Source organism: Marmota flaviventris, chromosome 3, assembly GCF_047511675.1.
Source record: "Marmota flaviventris isolate mMarFla1 chromosome 3, mMarFla1.hap1, whole genome shotgun sequence".
Taxonomy (NCBI): domain Eukaryota; kingdom Metazoa; phylum Chordata; class Mammalia; order Rodentia; family Sciuridae; genus Marmota; species Marmota flaviventris.
Genome location: NC_092500.1, coordinates 142,489,872 through 142,506,298, shown reverse-complemented (window position 1 = coordinate 142,506,298; position 16,427 = coordinate 142,489,872). Strand labels below are relative to the sequence as shown.

At 39.2% G+C, this 16,427-nt stretch overlaps 1 long non-coding RNA gene across 2 annotated transcripts; it reads right to left on the bottom strand.

The window, feature by feature from the left end:
• Positions 1 to 656: 656 nt before the first annotated feature.
• Positions 657 to 16,177, bottom strand: LOC114085671 (uncharacterized). Of its 2 annotated transcripts, none has more exons than XR_003581524.1 (3): positions 16,085 to 16,177; positions 15,784 to 15,900; positions 657 to 730 (listed from the first exon to the last, which is right to left on the bottom strand). It is a non-coding gene; the product is annotated as an uncharacterized lncRNA (long non-coding RNA). The 2 variants fall into 2 exon arrangements; XR_011706941.1 differs by lacking the exon at positions 657 to 730 and adding an exon at positions 7,689 to 7,798.
• Between the last annotated feature and the right edge of the window lie 250 nt (positions 16,178 to 16,427).

The window sequence follows — 16,427 nt, the reverse complement described above, 5'->3', positions numbered from 1 at the left end:
TAATCCATCAAGTGGATTAGCCTGCTGATTAGGTTATTGCTCTTATAATCAAATCATTTCACCTCTGAACATTCTTGCACTGCCTCACGAGCTCTTCCAGGGACACCTCATATCCAAGCCACAACAGCTTTGGCACAACATCCCAAGGATCCCTAGCAATAGCTAAACAGAGCACCGGATAGCCTAAGGAAGACCTGTGGGAAAGCACACATTTGTAGACAGAACCAAGAAGCAAGAATGGCCAATGAAACAGATCCTTGTTATGCATGGGATACTGGAGTCGCTCAGACTGGTTAGCTCTGTGGAAACCAGGCCGATATATATTAGGTTGCAGCCCAGCATTGGAGAAGTAATGTGCAGTCAAATTTTATGGAATTGAAATTAATAATATATCTAGCTTCTCTGGATTTAAAACACAGTGTAGCCAAGGTAAGGGCCGGGGAGATACAGATATTCAGTTTATATGGGGGAAACACTGGGCCCCAGAATATAAATGAACCTGTGAGTTTGGTGCATGGCCACATATAGCTCCAGCTTGTAGCAGAAATTTCACAGATCAGTAGTTATGATCTTGGGTCAGCATCGGAAGGAGCATGAGTCCCATAAACCAGAAAGTCAGACAAAGTTAAGGATCTTTTTATTCTACTGTAAAAATTTGCAGGCTATTTTTACATCCTTCTAGAAACACTGTTGTCATGCCGTCATGAGAAACATCTTTCCACCTCCATACCTGTGGAAGCATTTTGAACATCAGTCAAAATACATTGTGCTTGTGGTTATGCGATGTATCTTTTTATATCATAATAAGAGCTTCCCCCCCTCTTTATCATTTTTTAAATAGCTGACAACATGATCAAAGTAATCCATTCCTTGCTTTTGCTAAAGAATAAATAAATCAGATGTAAAATCTGAGACTGTGATAACAATTACTCAGTGAGAGCTGAGAACTCCAAGTTTAAAATACCTGATAACAATTATTTCTTGATAGCTTAACACTTAGGAAGAAGCAGCAAGTTTTCAGAAGACTGAATGGAACCCCAATGCAGAGAATGGTTAACAGAGGAGACTGTGTCTTCCCCTTCACTCATCAAGAGGTCAATACCCTGTTGAAATGTGGGGTTGGAACTGCGATGTCATCTAAGCCAGACTTGCAAAGCCACATGCCTGGTATCTGAGGTCTGGTATACTTTGTGATGGTGTGAGGTGTTCTCACAGCAGGATTCCATAGTTTTTCCTTTGAATAGGCACAGCCAAGTATGCAGAGAACAATACTGCACTCTAGCGGTCAGAGGTCTGTTTATTTTAATTTTTTTTTTCCTGATATTGTCAGTGATTCCCGGAACAATCTGCTGCTTAAAAAGTGAAGGACACTAGTATGGCAATATGTAAATCAATGGATGTGTAACTGACGTGATTCTGCAATCTGTATATGGGGTAAAAATGGGAGCTCATAACCCACTTGAATCAAATTGTGAAATATGATATATCAAGAACTATGTAATGTTTTGAACAGCCAACAATAAAAAATTAAAAAAAAAAAAAAAAAAGTGAAGGAAATGATTGATACAATTTCCTGGATGAAATACAGACCCAAATAATCCAGGTTTTGTTGGACTTGTCTGGGTAATGACAGCTGCGTGGTCTGATCCAGCCTTTGGGGCAGTGAGTCACATTTATTCTATTCATAATTCAGTTTCTTCAATGGCAAATTCAAGATGTTTCTAACTCCATTAAATATGTATGTGATTTTTCATGAGTTAAATGAGTAAAAGATATGTACTTGTTCCCCACAGAGTTGTGATGTGGATTGAGTAAAAGTATATGAAAATAGTTTAAAAGTAGAAAACTCTGAACAAATGTGCTACTAGTGAGGAAAATAAATGTTGAACTGTTATCATTTAAAATACATCTTTAATTCAATTCTGTGTTTTATATTTTTTTCTCAGATATTACAATACACACACACACACACACACACAAATAATTGATATCCTGTAATTACCTCTCTTCTAGATCTACTGATAGAGGTCTCATCATGAAGGGAATGCCTTATTGGTAACTAAACTTGGGGGAGTTCGTGTCTTTATATACATGATTCATCCATAGGGATTTTCTTTAAGAACTGAGCCAGGTACTGTGGCACATGCCTGTAATCCCAGTGGTTTAGGAGGCTGAGGCAGGAAATTGCAAGTTCAAAGCCAGCCTCAGCAACTTAGTGAGGCCCTAAGAAACTTAGTGCAACCCTGTCTCAAAATAGAAAATAAAAAGGACTGGGGATGTGGCTCAGTGGTTAAGAGCCCCTGGGTTCAATTTCTGGTTAAACTGGAAGGAAGGAAGGAAGGAAGGAAGGAAGGAAGGAAGGGAGGGAGGGAGGGAGGGAGGGAGGGAGGGAGGGAGGGAAGAAAGAAGGAAGGAAGGATTAAATAACCCACATTTCCAGAGGTGCCTTTGTACAACCATTATTATAAGTAAACCTGTGTTAAATAAAGACAGAAATGGACAATGGAGAGTATAAGCCCTTACTCAGTGAAGGTTTCCCATTAGAGACCACCAATTTTTTAAACCACCTTCAAGGAAATAAAACCGGAAGAAGGGGATGCTCATAAATGGCCACTCAGATTGTCATAGTTTTCACTATAAGAGGATAAAAATTGGGTGGCAATATTTGGGTTCCAATTATATAACATGCTGATGATTATTTTTTCAGCATCCTCAGCAAAATATCAGATTCAGAAACAGAATAAGAGGAAATATAGTCTCATATACTGTGCTATGAGGATGGAATGTGAAGGAACATTTCCAATAAGGGAAATATTAACTTAAAGCAAGGGTTTTTAAATTATTGTTATTATTCCTTATAATGGTCCTGAAGGTACTTACTATCTGGTCTGGCAGATGTTGACACCTGTTTTTTAATTTCATGGTCATGCAAAAATTTAAAATTTAAAAATTAAAAATTTAAAAATTTACAACAGAAGAGGTAGGAAAGATGCTGAGATAACCAAGAGTGGCCAGCTGCTTAATTTGCATATGGAATTAACTTTCACAGTGCTGGCTCAGCACACCCACCCCTGCCCGGTGGACCCTTAAGTACCAAAGCACGAGGACACTGATGTGCTGGTGCATACAGTGCCGAACTGTGGAATTTAGATATTTCCTCCTCTACTGTAGTCTAATTCTTTCATTCTTCATCAACCCATTTCATTAGGCAGTAGTTCTAAAAAAAGGAAAATTTTCAATCACTGAGCCATTTGCTCCTTAAGATGATACAGTTTGTCTTTAATATAAATGTTTCATATATATTTCAAAAATTACATGTCAGAGTACTTTGTCATCTTAAAACAAATGCATCATGCATATGGATTCATGTGTGTACTTTATACTTTTCTAGCTCAATTTTTTTCTTTTAAAGTTGTGATCTGTACTAGATTTTTTTTGTATGTATGTATAATGTGCATGTCATTCAGAAATGATATTCAAATGTTCAGTGGAGACGGAATGATAGGGCTCAGTCTGAAGGCTTCAAATAGACTCTGTCACATCATGAATCACCAGGGCAAATCAAGTGCCCTCCTGGTTCCCGTTCCTGTTCTTGTCTATTTTGACTGTTTCTGATCCATAGACGGATCACAGTGCCCACATGCCTGGGAGTTGACATCTTCTGCTAAGACTCTGCCTAAGTTCATCCTGCTGTGAACTCAACTTTCACATCAAGGACCAAATTTTGGCCTATGTCCCATGATCCTCTGGGCATCTGACTCGAGCAAGTCCCTGTTTGGGCGATACTATTCCTGTCTTGGCACTGACACACTGTACTGTCTGGGCTAGGATAAGCAGCCAAAATAGGAGAGCTTTGGCAATTATATGGGATCACCATTCTTTTTAGACTGAAGTTGACATATAATCCCAGTAGTTAAAATAAACTAACATCCAGCTATCCACCCATTTGGGGTACAACACAACAAATCTAGAGGCTAGAGGGTACATGTGAAATATATCATCTTAGATAGCGATCAAACTTTACACATACATAAACACACACACACACACACACAAATTTATGGGGGAATACATTTGGGTTCCTGCTGTTAATGCTGTCAACCTGGAACCTGCAGATCTCATGGAAATGCTGAGCTCAAATAAAGGACCCCAGCACAGAGCTTCTGTGGGTAAAAACTGTTGGTTTCCTGGCCCCAGGAAGAGAACTGCACCCCAGGCCAACTCTGTCAGAAAACAGAATTTGTATCTGTGAATGAGGAATAGAAGGAATAGTTTTCTGTGGACAACTTCTCACCTTTTTAATCTGAAAACTCTTATTCAAAATTCCAGAAATATCTCAAATAATTATACCTCCTCATTACCCTTGTGTTCTTTTTATCCAGACCCATGTTCCCCCACTCCTATTATGGCATTTATCACATTGATTTATGTGTATTTATTCTCTCTAGATTATAAGCTACTGTAGAACAAAGATTGCCCTCATTCTTCTTTTGTTTTGTTTTTGTTTGTTTGTTTTGTGAGATTCCGGGAATCAAATCCAGGGCCTCATACATGTGAGGCAAGTGCTCTGTCATTGAGCTACATCCAATATCCTCATTCATTTCTGTCTCCTTAGCTATATAAGTAGTAATGTGCAAATACAGTTGAGTACCCCTAACCTGAAAAATGACATCCAAAATGTTATAAATCCAAAACTTTCTGAGTGCTGACATGACATCACAGTGAAAAATTCCACATCTGACCTCATGTGACAGGTCTCAGTCAAAACACAGGCACACTGAAAATATTTTCTAAAATTACCTTCAGGCTATCGTAGAGGTGTATATATAAAACATAAGTGAATTTTGTATTTATTTTATATTTTGTATCTTGGGTCTATTCCCCAAGATACCTCACTTATTATATATTTCATATCTTGGTATTTTATTTCAAAATCTGAAAATAATCCAGATTCTGGCTCTAGTCATTTCCAATGAGAGCTGCTCAACCTATAGTAGAACTCCAAATGATTGATGGCAGGTCAGTTAGCAAACCTTTCACTTCTGAATCTTCTAGCAGTATGGAAGCTTAGATCCCTTGACAGGGAGTGAACCAAAAACTTTAGACCACCAATGTTGGATCTCTGAGCATTCGTCTTTGAAGAAAGATCCAGATAACTACAAAATTGTAATCACAATCATCCTTGAGCTTATCTAAAAGCAGAGGTTGGGAGGCAACCAAGTGAAGTCAGCTCTGAAGAGTGGTGAGACATGAGGCCAAGTGGGCAGCAGACTTTCTCTGTGGTGGAACATAGGAGGGGCATGGAAGCAGGCTGATGGTCAGCAAATTTTTAAGGACCGAGTTCAAGCAAGTGCTCCAGGTAGTCTAGAATACTAAGGAGCCTCAGACCCCAGGAGAATTTGCACTTGCCCCCTAGCTTTTCTTTCCAGAAACAAAAACGGGCAAGTCAAGAAATTCTCCAGCCAATAGACTTTGACAAAGGTACAATGCTTATGAGGGAGAAGCTGTTGGCCCTGGGGGTGCGGACTGGGAAACACTCAGGTGCAGGATCCTGTGCCAAACACAAAACCCACCTCTTTTACCCTAGACAAAGAGGCAGGAAATCCTTCTGCCCAAGACTCTAGGAAGCTTCTCAGTCAAAATAGATAGCAGCTGAGAGAAATGACTCTCTATACATGTGTTTTCATGGAAACTTCATTGCCACCACTGCCTCTGAGCACCATGATACTGGAGAAAGTGAAGAGCACCCGGCTGAGGCTTCTGCAGGAATCTAATGCCTCTGCCCTGCCACCAGGCTTGCGACAAAGGCCCAACCTCACCAGTGTCCACACCTCTGTCTAGTGCTACATATTTCCTCCATCTAAATCTCACAGGGGAGATGTGTCACCAGCAGGTCATGTGTTACCTACCTACAAGGATGTCTGAAAAGCATATTGTTGTTGTTGTTGTTGTTGTTATTGTTGGCTTTTCTATCTCTGCAGTTCAATTAGGAAGTGATTCTACAAGTGGTTTGGAAAAGGAATTGAAAAGCCAGTCCATAACACCTACTCCTATCATCCAACTAGATGCCATTTCATCACACAGCCTGTTTTTCTCCTTCCGAGTGCCAGAGCAAACTTAAAATTCACATGTTATTTTGTTTATTTTTATTTGTGGAATGTCCCCCAGTGCCCCCTTTCTTGATGAGTCCCACTCCTGCCTTGTTCTTTGCTCACCCTCTTCTTTGGGAGTCCTTGCTACAGCAGCTAAGCATAGAGCTGACATTTGGTAAATACTGTTGAATAAATTAGCAGACTCTGAGAACTAGAGAAGATCAAGACCAAGAGATGGTTGCCCTTTCCAAGCAAAAGGCACATTTACATTCCACTTTCTGAGATCTATAGGAGGAAAGTGCAAGGAGATGCAGATGACACGTGTTCCAGGAAAATCAGTTGGAAAAGCAGCAATTTTAATCGGGGAGTTATGGAGATGTATGTGACTCACATGCTCTCCCCAAAGAAAGAAAGATCATTTAAAATATTCCCAGCCTCTCCGCAGGTATGAAACATGTGTCACCAGCAGGTCACTACCTTAAAAGTGCAAGCCATCTGCCAGAACCATGTTTGGAAGTGCCGACAGCCTGCAGCAAGCACTCAGTATATCTCCATTAGGCATTTACACAAATTCCTGGAACCTGTGCCAGCTAGCCTTTCAAACTGATTCACTGGCAACAGAAAAGGAAGGAAAAAAAAAATCCAAGGTCTTAGGATACTTTTTTTTTTTTTTCCATTCTCTTTCTACAGCTAAAAGGAGGCCAGAAGCTTAAAGGGGGATTGGCAATAGCTGAATAAAAGCCAGGAAGAGAGATTAGCAAGAAACATTCAGAGAGCTGGGGATTTCTCTAGGGTTTGGTATGAGAAGAATGTGGTGTTCAGACTGTGCTTTCAGCTTGCTATTTCTATCCTGTACCTTCCCTTCTCCTTCACCATGAGGGGGTTGACATGGGGTCTGTCATGAAGGTGCAGTCCCCAATGCCCACTCTAATTCAACTGGCTATTGGAGAACTCAGAAGAGGCCTTCTCTGCTCCCACCTGCCTTCCACAGGAGAACAGCAAACCCGGTGCCCCCCGAGGAGCCTGAACTTGGCATGGATGTGAACTCCTTCCAAGGGACTGGTTTGTCAAATTTCCATATATCAAAAGCAAGTTAGCAACAAACAAGCAAGTGGACAGCCAATTAATACAATCATCCTAAATTTCTCAGTGCCTCTCAGCATTCTGCTTTCATTTTATTATTTACCATGAGAATTCTTCCTTTGGATCTGCCCTGATGCTGTATAATTTGGCCAAATTAGTAACTCTTAGGCTCATCTTTCCCCCTCAGATAAAATATTATGAGGATATTCATGGAGAAGATAAAGGTGGTGAAAAGAAAGTTCCTTGCACTCATTTCTCTTGATATTGGGGAAGGTTCATAATGAGCACAACACTTTTTGAAGTACATTTTCAGAGATATTTCTATTCAAACATATCTCCTTTGCCTGCACATCTTAATGCCTTAGACATTCTACCCTTTAAAAAGTACCTAATTTCAGTGCTTTAAGGATAAAGAAGCTTAGTAGATGCCCCCCCAAAATATGTGAACTGATGACTTCAAATTGAGGGCACTTGGTGTGTCAGCTTTGTGTTCCTGTGACAAAATATCTGGGATTATCAACTGAAAAGGAGGAAAGGTTTATTTTTGATCATGGGTTTCAGAAGTTTCAGTCCAGGGTCGCTTGATATTGTGGTTTGGATATGAGATATCCTCCGGAAAGCTCCTGTGGCAATGCAGAAATGTTCAGATTTACAATGATTAGATTGTGAGAGCTGTAGCCTAAACAGTGGGTTAATCCATTTGATGGATTAATAGTTTGAATGGATCACTGGGTGGTAACTATAGGAAATAGGTCACTTGTGATATGCCCTTGGGGATTATATTTTGTCCCTGACCTCTCTCTCACTTTCCTGTCTGTCTATCTCTCTCTCTGTCTCTCTCTCCTGCCTGCCATGAACTTAGTAGCTTTCATCTGCCATATATTTCCACCATGATGTTCTGCTTCACCTCAGGCCCAGAGCAGTAGAGTTGACCAACGATGGACTGAGACTTCTGAAACTGTGAGCCCCAAATAAACTTTTCCTCCTTAAAATTGTTCTTGTCATAGCAATGAAAGGCTAACACACTTGGCTGGGTTGCTTTTGTTCCCATAGTGAGGAAAAACATCATGGTTGGAGCCCATGGTGGAAGAAACTGTTCCCTTATGGAAGTTGAGAGGGAAAGAGGAGGGGCCAGTGTCCCAGTACCCCATTCAAGGTCACATGGCCAATGACCTAACTTCCTTCCACTAGGCCCCACCTTCTAAAGGTGCCACCATCTCCCCAAAACACTACTGGCTGTTCCCATAGCATATAGACCTTCAGGGGACATTCAAAATTCAAACTATAGACGTGGGGGAGTAGTAAATGCAGGGAGAGGCTTTTTCTAAACTCCCATATCTGTCTAAGGACAGGTCCTCCAGAAGGTCTCAATTGTCAGAATCTCCTCCCCAGAAATCTGATCATCCAGGGAAGACTAACTCCTATGGAAGAAGAGGAGAGTGAAGGCTGGCACTGCACCCAGACTGACTTTGTCAGAGGTCATCACCTATTCTTCTGAAGGACTATTCGTCTTTCCCCCAAATCATTGACTCCCCTCTAAGTCACCAACGTCCCTTGTCCTCCTCCCCTACCCTGGCCCCCACAGTGGGTATGTAAGCTTCTGGATCTCATCAGGATTTGGGGTGTTAACTTCTTTCCCGTGATGGTCCCGTGTATGTAAACTTGTGTACCTTTTCTCTTTTTAATCTGCTTACTGTCAGCTTATTTCATAAACTCAATTATCAGACCCTCAAAGTGTAGAGGAAAGTCTTCCCTCTTCTAGAAGGAGAAAATGACTCCCTGATTGCAGCTGTATGCTTTGAAAATGAACTTTTACTGGTATTGCTGCCGACATCAGGGCAATAAGACCAAAGACTGGACAAAGAGGATTGGGGGTGGGGAGGGAGAGGGAGGATGTGCACACAAAACTAAAGGGGATACAGAAGAAAGAGGGGTTGAAATACAAATTGGAGAGAGGGAGAAGACCAATTTCACACCTTTACCAGGAACCAGTTCCTATGATGATTAGCCCATGTCCACAATAGCAGTGTTAATCCACAGGGCACAGCCCTTAGGATCTAATCACCTTTTAAAGGCCCCACCTCTCAACATGGTTGCACTGAGGTTTGAGTTTCTAACACATGAAATTTAGGGACCATATTTAAACTAGAGCCATAAGCATTAAAAAAGAAGAAGAGGAGGAGGAGGAGGAGGAGGAGGAGGAGGAGGAGGAGGAGGAGGAGGAGGAGGAGGAGGAGGAGGAGGAGAAAAGAAAAGAAAAGAAAAAGAAAAAAGAGCATTTGCTAAAGGGAGAGTTAAATTAATAAATCAAGCTGAACTAAATTTTGATTCACAGTCCTCTCCTCCAACTCCAGCAGGTTGATGCTTAGGAGTGAGATGTGATCCATTACAGAAAAATTGAGAAGCTATCTTTTTTAACATCTGACCATGATGTGATTGATTTCTTTCTTACCCAGTCATATAATCAAACTTAGGTGGTGATTGCATGTCTATTTAATTGATGGAAGTCCAAGGGCTCGGAAAAAGAGATAGTGAAATGACATGTGAGATCATACTGATAAGCGAGTCTTTTCTCAAAAGGAAAATTTTTGCTTGTTCTTCTTACTCTTGCTACAAGGAACAGAGGCAGTAAGCTTTCAGTGTCTCCCTACCCTGGATCCCCCACAGAGAGGCAGAGCTTTGAATCAGTGTCCATCCAGGTCAGCTCAGCATCTTGAGTTATTTTGAGCCATGGTCTGAAATGGTCTGAAATGACTTTGCTTGGGAAGAACAGTGAGTCAACTTCCAGTGTTTCCTATTTTGAGAAATCCCAGGTTTATATTAACCAACAGAAGAATCAGCATTCAATTTGTATTTACTTATTTGCTGGGACTTGCAGATTGCTATAAAGACTAGAAGGTACTAAATGAAACAAGAACAAACAGTTCAAACAAGTGATCAGCACACTGAAAGAAAGCTATCTAAAACAAAAGCCCTTGCACTTTCTCAAGAAGATAAGCACGTGGTGAGAAAGCAGAGGAAATTGTTTTTATTTGAACAGGCAAAGAAAATAAAAAACGTCTCTCATTCCTTCTCAAAAAATTTTACCTCATTAATTCAAACAGCATCTGTAAGCCTAAAGAGTGTTATATACATACAAGTGTTATTATTTATTCAATGTACAGATAATTCTTAATGAATATATAGATTACTAGCCTCCTTGCTATAGCTTTGTGGCATCTCCAGAGGTAAGGAAATACTTATAACTGTGATATTTTTGGAAAAAAATCATTTTTAGCTCTTTTCCTAATTAATATCTAAACACCTATCCATTTGTGCTGTTAAAATTAAATTGCTATGAAACACTTTAATAGATTAAAATTGTCATTTTTACTTATAACAACTTTTTAATAAATAATTCATAAATTATTTATTAAAAATTAATAATTCATAAATATAAAATGACTTCTTAAGATCTCAAGTCATTCTTAATTTTAAATATGAAGAGTACATGCTTTTGAACACATTCAATAGCTTTTTAAATGGATTTAGTGAAGGTGGGTATTCGTGCTACCTATTCAGTTTTATTTTTATAAACCTGCTACTGCAATGCAAATTTTATTTGAGAGATGAGGTGAATCCAAATCTGCCATTTCAATAAATGTCTCAGTCAATCTATTTTAATGAGTAGAAATATAATGCATACAAGCCAGAGAAGAACGTGGAAACAAAAATACAAAGCCCTAGTCATTAAAGTTGAACACAGCAGGAAGCAATTGGCCAGGAACAGAAAAGATTACTTGAATGAGTGAACTTGTAAGGGAGGAATTTGAACATGGACCTAAATTCAATTACTGGCAAAGGACTACTAAACGATAAGGACAAATAAATAGGATGGAGTGAGGGTGAGGAAGAGAGGGGGAAACAAAACCTTGAAGATACACTGATGAGGTGAAGGAAGCTGGTCAATTCAATTATCAATTCATTCAAGGAATGAATACGTGCTTATTGAGAATAAGCTTTGCGGACTGGGGTTGAGGCTCAGTGGTAGAGCGCTTGCCTAGCACATGTGAGGCATTGGGTTATATTCTTAGCACCCCATAAAAATAAATAAAATAAAGGTCCATCAACAACTAAAAAAAAAAAAAAAAAGAGAGAGTAAGTTTTGTGGAAGGTTTCCTGGGACACAAAATATGAAAAACAGAAGGGAAGAGAAAAGAAAGGATAACCAGTTCTAATCAAGAATTATGAACTTTGTGCACTGGGAAAGTGACTCTAGAGATAATCTTACTCAGTTCATTTATTGCACACAAGAGAGATGATTGACAAGTGTGCTCTTGTAGCAAAATGGGAGAGAAGTTACAGGAAAGTCTGGGAAATAATGGATGGAAGCAAGGCCTAGAACACACACACTAATGCACTATTGGTTGAATTTGACCCCAGGAGGGCATAAGATAGAATCTGAGGGCAGGACCACAGCCTTTTGGAACCCAGAAGACAGGCAGCCCAACACACAGATGTAACACAAACACTGATGTCATTCCAGTATTTCCATAGACAAAGGGAAATGGTCCCTTTGGATCCTTTACCTGCATCTATTCAACCAGAAAGAAAACCCTGCTCCTTTTCTGCAAGAGAGCCCATATCTCAATACCAGCGGCAGGACCATGCAAGGAAAATGAGAAGACAAAGGGGGTGGGGTGGGGGGAAGAGGTGTCTAATTATTCTAATGTCCAGTGGGTTTACTCATCTAATTAAAAAATGAATTTTACTTGGTTAGTACTGTGTCTAAAATTTGGGAACTTTATGAAAAAAAAATTGGTCTCTTTGCTCCATCTGGTGGTCAATCTTAAAATGACAGCCTCTTGACATTTCATAGCCAAATCATCTGTGGCATTCCACAACCAGAAAATGAAGGAAGAACACGGTAAAACCAGCCCCTCTTGTCACATAATTGAGAAATGCTGCAAAGAGAAGTTACAGGAAAGTTTAGGGAATTTTCTCTGTGATTAACAAGGAAGTTCTTAAATCCAGTGCAAGGCAGCAATCATAATTCAATTATGACTTGGAAGTTCATGTATAGGACACAACTTTAGCTACCAGTGCAACAAGAGTAAACATAGCCTAGAATGTGACCCCTAAAGTCTAACTTCAATACCAAATCACTTGAGAATTACATCACAAACTACAGATGTTCATATGCAATTCTAGAAGGAAGGAAGAAGGAAGGGAAGGAGAGAGGGAAGGAGGAAGGGAAGGTACCATACCCCATCTAATTATAGCTGATAAAAATAAATAAATACATTAAGTGAACTACACTATCATAAGACTATTTGATTGTAATAAGTAATGATAAATTCATTAAATAGGAAATAACTGATATTTCATTTATCATTTATTAATGATAAATTCATTAATTAGGAAAGTAAAATTATCACTGGAAATTAAAAATAGAAGAAATTCCCATTCAATGAATATTTAATATATGCCAGGTATGTACTCATGTTATTTTATTTAAGCCTCACCATAGTGATTTAGGTAAATATCATGATGACCATTATTCACATATGAAAAATGAGGTATTGAGAATTTAGTGACCTTGCCCAAAGTCACACACGGTCATTGATTGACAGAACTAAGGTGTGAAATATCCATCTTTCTGATTATAAGCCTCTGCTTTTCCCTAATGGATTATGTTGCCTCTTTCTATAAGTAATGCTTTTAAATCATGACCAATCATCAATCTAAAAGGTGTACGCTGTCTTCCTTTTTCCCCTTAGTTAGTCTATTTCCTATCATTTTCACTACAATGGTATGTATTACATGCAAAAGTAACCATTCAGTGTTGCAAAAAGAATAAAACAGAGATGGAATGATCTTTTAGAACTTGGAATATGCCTGAATTGTAAGGCAAAGGAAGAGAAATTTAACTTCATGTAGCATTTCCAAATGCCAGGATTAGATAACTTCCTTCAGTGTAGCTTGTTGTACCAAGACCAAACATTGCCAACTCTCAGGTATACCCAGCTGAGTCTTTTCCACACAAATCTTGGCCCAGTGATTTAATTAAGCAGCATCAGATTTGCAGTCTCAACACCAAAAGAAGGACTGTCAAGCTTTCGCCTTCCTTAACTAATAAGACAATTCTTAAGACTCTCACTGCTTCCTGCTAATCCATGTCAAGAGCTCTTCAAAACATAAGCCAAAAAGTAGAGGGAAATAATCTATTGCATTTGATTTTTATATAAAATTCTTTCTAAAACTGTCTTAAAGCTATTTATGCTTCTGCTGAGTATACAAGTATAATGTTTTGAGTCATTAAACTCCAGGTTTAGAAAAGCAGCAACAACCACAATTTTTTTTTTTTTTTTTTATGAATGCTCATGATGGAGTATTGTACCAAAGTAGCATTTTTCAGGTCTCCAAAGCATCCTAGAATAATTTGGTTTAGGACAAAAGTGTGCTTTATTGTTAAAGTTGTTAAGCTTGACACCAGAATTCCTATGTTAAAATTTTTCATCTACGTCTGCTAGAATTTGATAGCTGATTTTTTTCCCTCATAATTTAAAGATAAAGTCATTAATAAATTCAAGTCAGAACAAAAACAAAAGTTTGTTTCCTAATACTCTAGAGTTTACATGAGGGATTATTTTAGGGATCTAGCTAGATAATAAATTTGCACATCCTAAAGCTAAAAATGAACAAGAGATAACAGTATAACTGCCGTCTTTCCAGTAAGATTCCCACTAGTGCAGTGGTGTTTCATGAGGGGAACACTGAGCCAACCAAAGTCAAAGTGCTTTCTTGATGTCCTCCAAAGGTATGGCTATAAAGGGTCCAAAGACAGGGCTTCCTCTAGAGCACAGGACTAGTTCCAGAGGTAACAAGTTCTGTTGCAGACACCACATAAATCCTCCAGAGAGAAAAGGGAGAAATAACCAAGTTTTCAAAAGAAAGAAAATATTTGAACAGACATTTCATAAAGAACAAAGAAAAACATACTACTGGTCACATGGAAAACTGGTCAATAGCACTAGACATCAGGGAAATACCAATCATAACCACTGCACAATTGAACAGAGTGGTCAAAATTATAAAGACTGACAATAGCAAACATGGACAGTGGTTTAGAGCAGTGGGAACTTCTGTGTATTTTTGATAGGGATGTCAGATGGCTTTGTTTTTTAGAGTTTTCTTTATTTCTGCCCCCTCTTTCATTTTTACCTTCTCTTTTCTTCACCTCTGTTTTGATTCCAATTCTAGTGATATGTATCCCTTGACCTCCATGAAACCCCTTCCTGGTATGGAGCCCTGGCTGGTAAGCTTTGAGCACACCTAGTAGAGAACTGTCTTGACCTCTTTGAACATTACCATTGGCATCTTTTACTCACCAATTGTTGTTTTGGACAAAGCTCCTTGAATTTTGAAATGCTGCTTTCAAATTGATGTATCATGCTTTTTGTTGAAATTTGATGGATATTTTGGAATTTTCCCATGCCTAGGCTTGTCAAATGTCATTTCCATCTAATTTTTCCTGTATAAATGCTGATGTTTTGTTGGCATTATGGCTGTTGATAGCTCATTTACATATTCTGATATTTTGAAGTTTATGAACATACTCTGCTTATTAATTTTGTTTTTGATGCCATCCATGGATTTTCAATTTTCCTTTCTAGCTGATTTATTTGCTTTTCTTTTCCCTAGGAGCTTAATTTCTATATTCACAAGTATATATTATATAGAGTGGTGCTTTTAAAAAATTATTAACACATCCATAGGGTTCAATGTGATATCCATACATGCATATAACATTTTGATGAAATTCAACTTCCCTTTTCCACACTCCACCACATCTTTCCCTCACTAGTAATCACTATTCTACTTTAAGGCCATTTTTTTTTTCCAGTTTTCATTTAGGATAGAGACCATGCAGTAATTATCTTTCTGTGTCTGGCTTATTTCACTTAACATGATATTTTCCAGTTCCATCGATTCTGCTGTAAATGATAGAATTTCAACCTTCATAGATTTGTATATGTATGAGCACCCTGATTTTACTTTCCTTGGCTATATATCCTTCAAAGACTATCTGTTGCCACTGTCACATCTTCAAAGCCCATGCATCTTCATAATCATTTTTAATATAAAAATCTCACATAGGTATGATAAAATCGCAAGCAGCATAGAAAAGATTACTATGAAAATTAAATTCTTCCTTCCCACAAGTACCTGGAATTTTTCTAGTCAAACTCCCTAGAAGTAACTATTGTTCACAGTCTGTTGTAGTTTTCTAGAAATTTTATAAGAATCTGAAAGAGGGACCAGAAGATGGCAGAGTAGAGGGAAGATGTATTTCCAAGTTACACCACGACTCAGGACCAAAGCAGTGAGTGTCCAACTTCTCAGTAAGGTGGGTGAAAGACGGATTTCACTAAAATGCAATATTGAACATTCAAAGTGATTTAGGGACTCAGAATTTGGGGTACAATAAACAAAGAAGAAAGAATACATTGGAGCCCACCTGGTTGCCACATTGGTGCCTAAAGTGGGAGCAATTGTGATGCTGATTCACCATGGAGGGAGGAAAACACAGATTTGGTACAGAAAAACCTGAAATTAAAAAAGGTACCTGAACTTGGCTGATCTGAAGTGTGCAATGTGCACCGGTGCTTGAAAAGCGCACACTGCCTCTCAGCTGGCTGCAGAGAGCTGAGGTGGGAGCCATCTTTGGACAATCACACTCCAGCTGAGGATGTGAAATAGGGAAGATCAGAACAAACACCCCCTTTGCAGGTGCCTATTGTGTGGCCTAGAGTGTACCTGGCAGAACATGAGTGAAACAGGTGCAGACAGAGCTGTACCCAGGGGGATTCCTCTTTGAAGACTGAAGGGGAAGCTAACTCCATTTTCCTTTGAATCTGGTTACTCACATGATCAGCTGAAGCCAGTCTGGAGTCTGAGTAAGCAGGAGTGACTGCCCTTGGGAACAAAGCCCAAGAAGATTGTGCTTCTGGGCAGCAGAGTGTTTGGAGGATAGGCTCCAATTAGAATTCTTATGAAGCTCTTGAGATCCAGACTCCCATCAGAGATCAGCTACTACCAAGCCCTAATCTCTCCAAAGCAGACACCACCCAACAAAGCCCCTGAGGCCTGATTAGACCTAAACCCCACCCACTGGAACGCCCTTCAGAGAACTCTGCAGAAGCTTTACCCTGGAAGTGCACCAAACTGGTCTGTTTGGACAAAACTCCAGTTAATAGTATTTTCCAACCC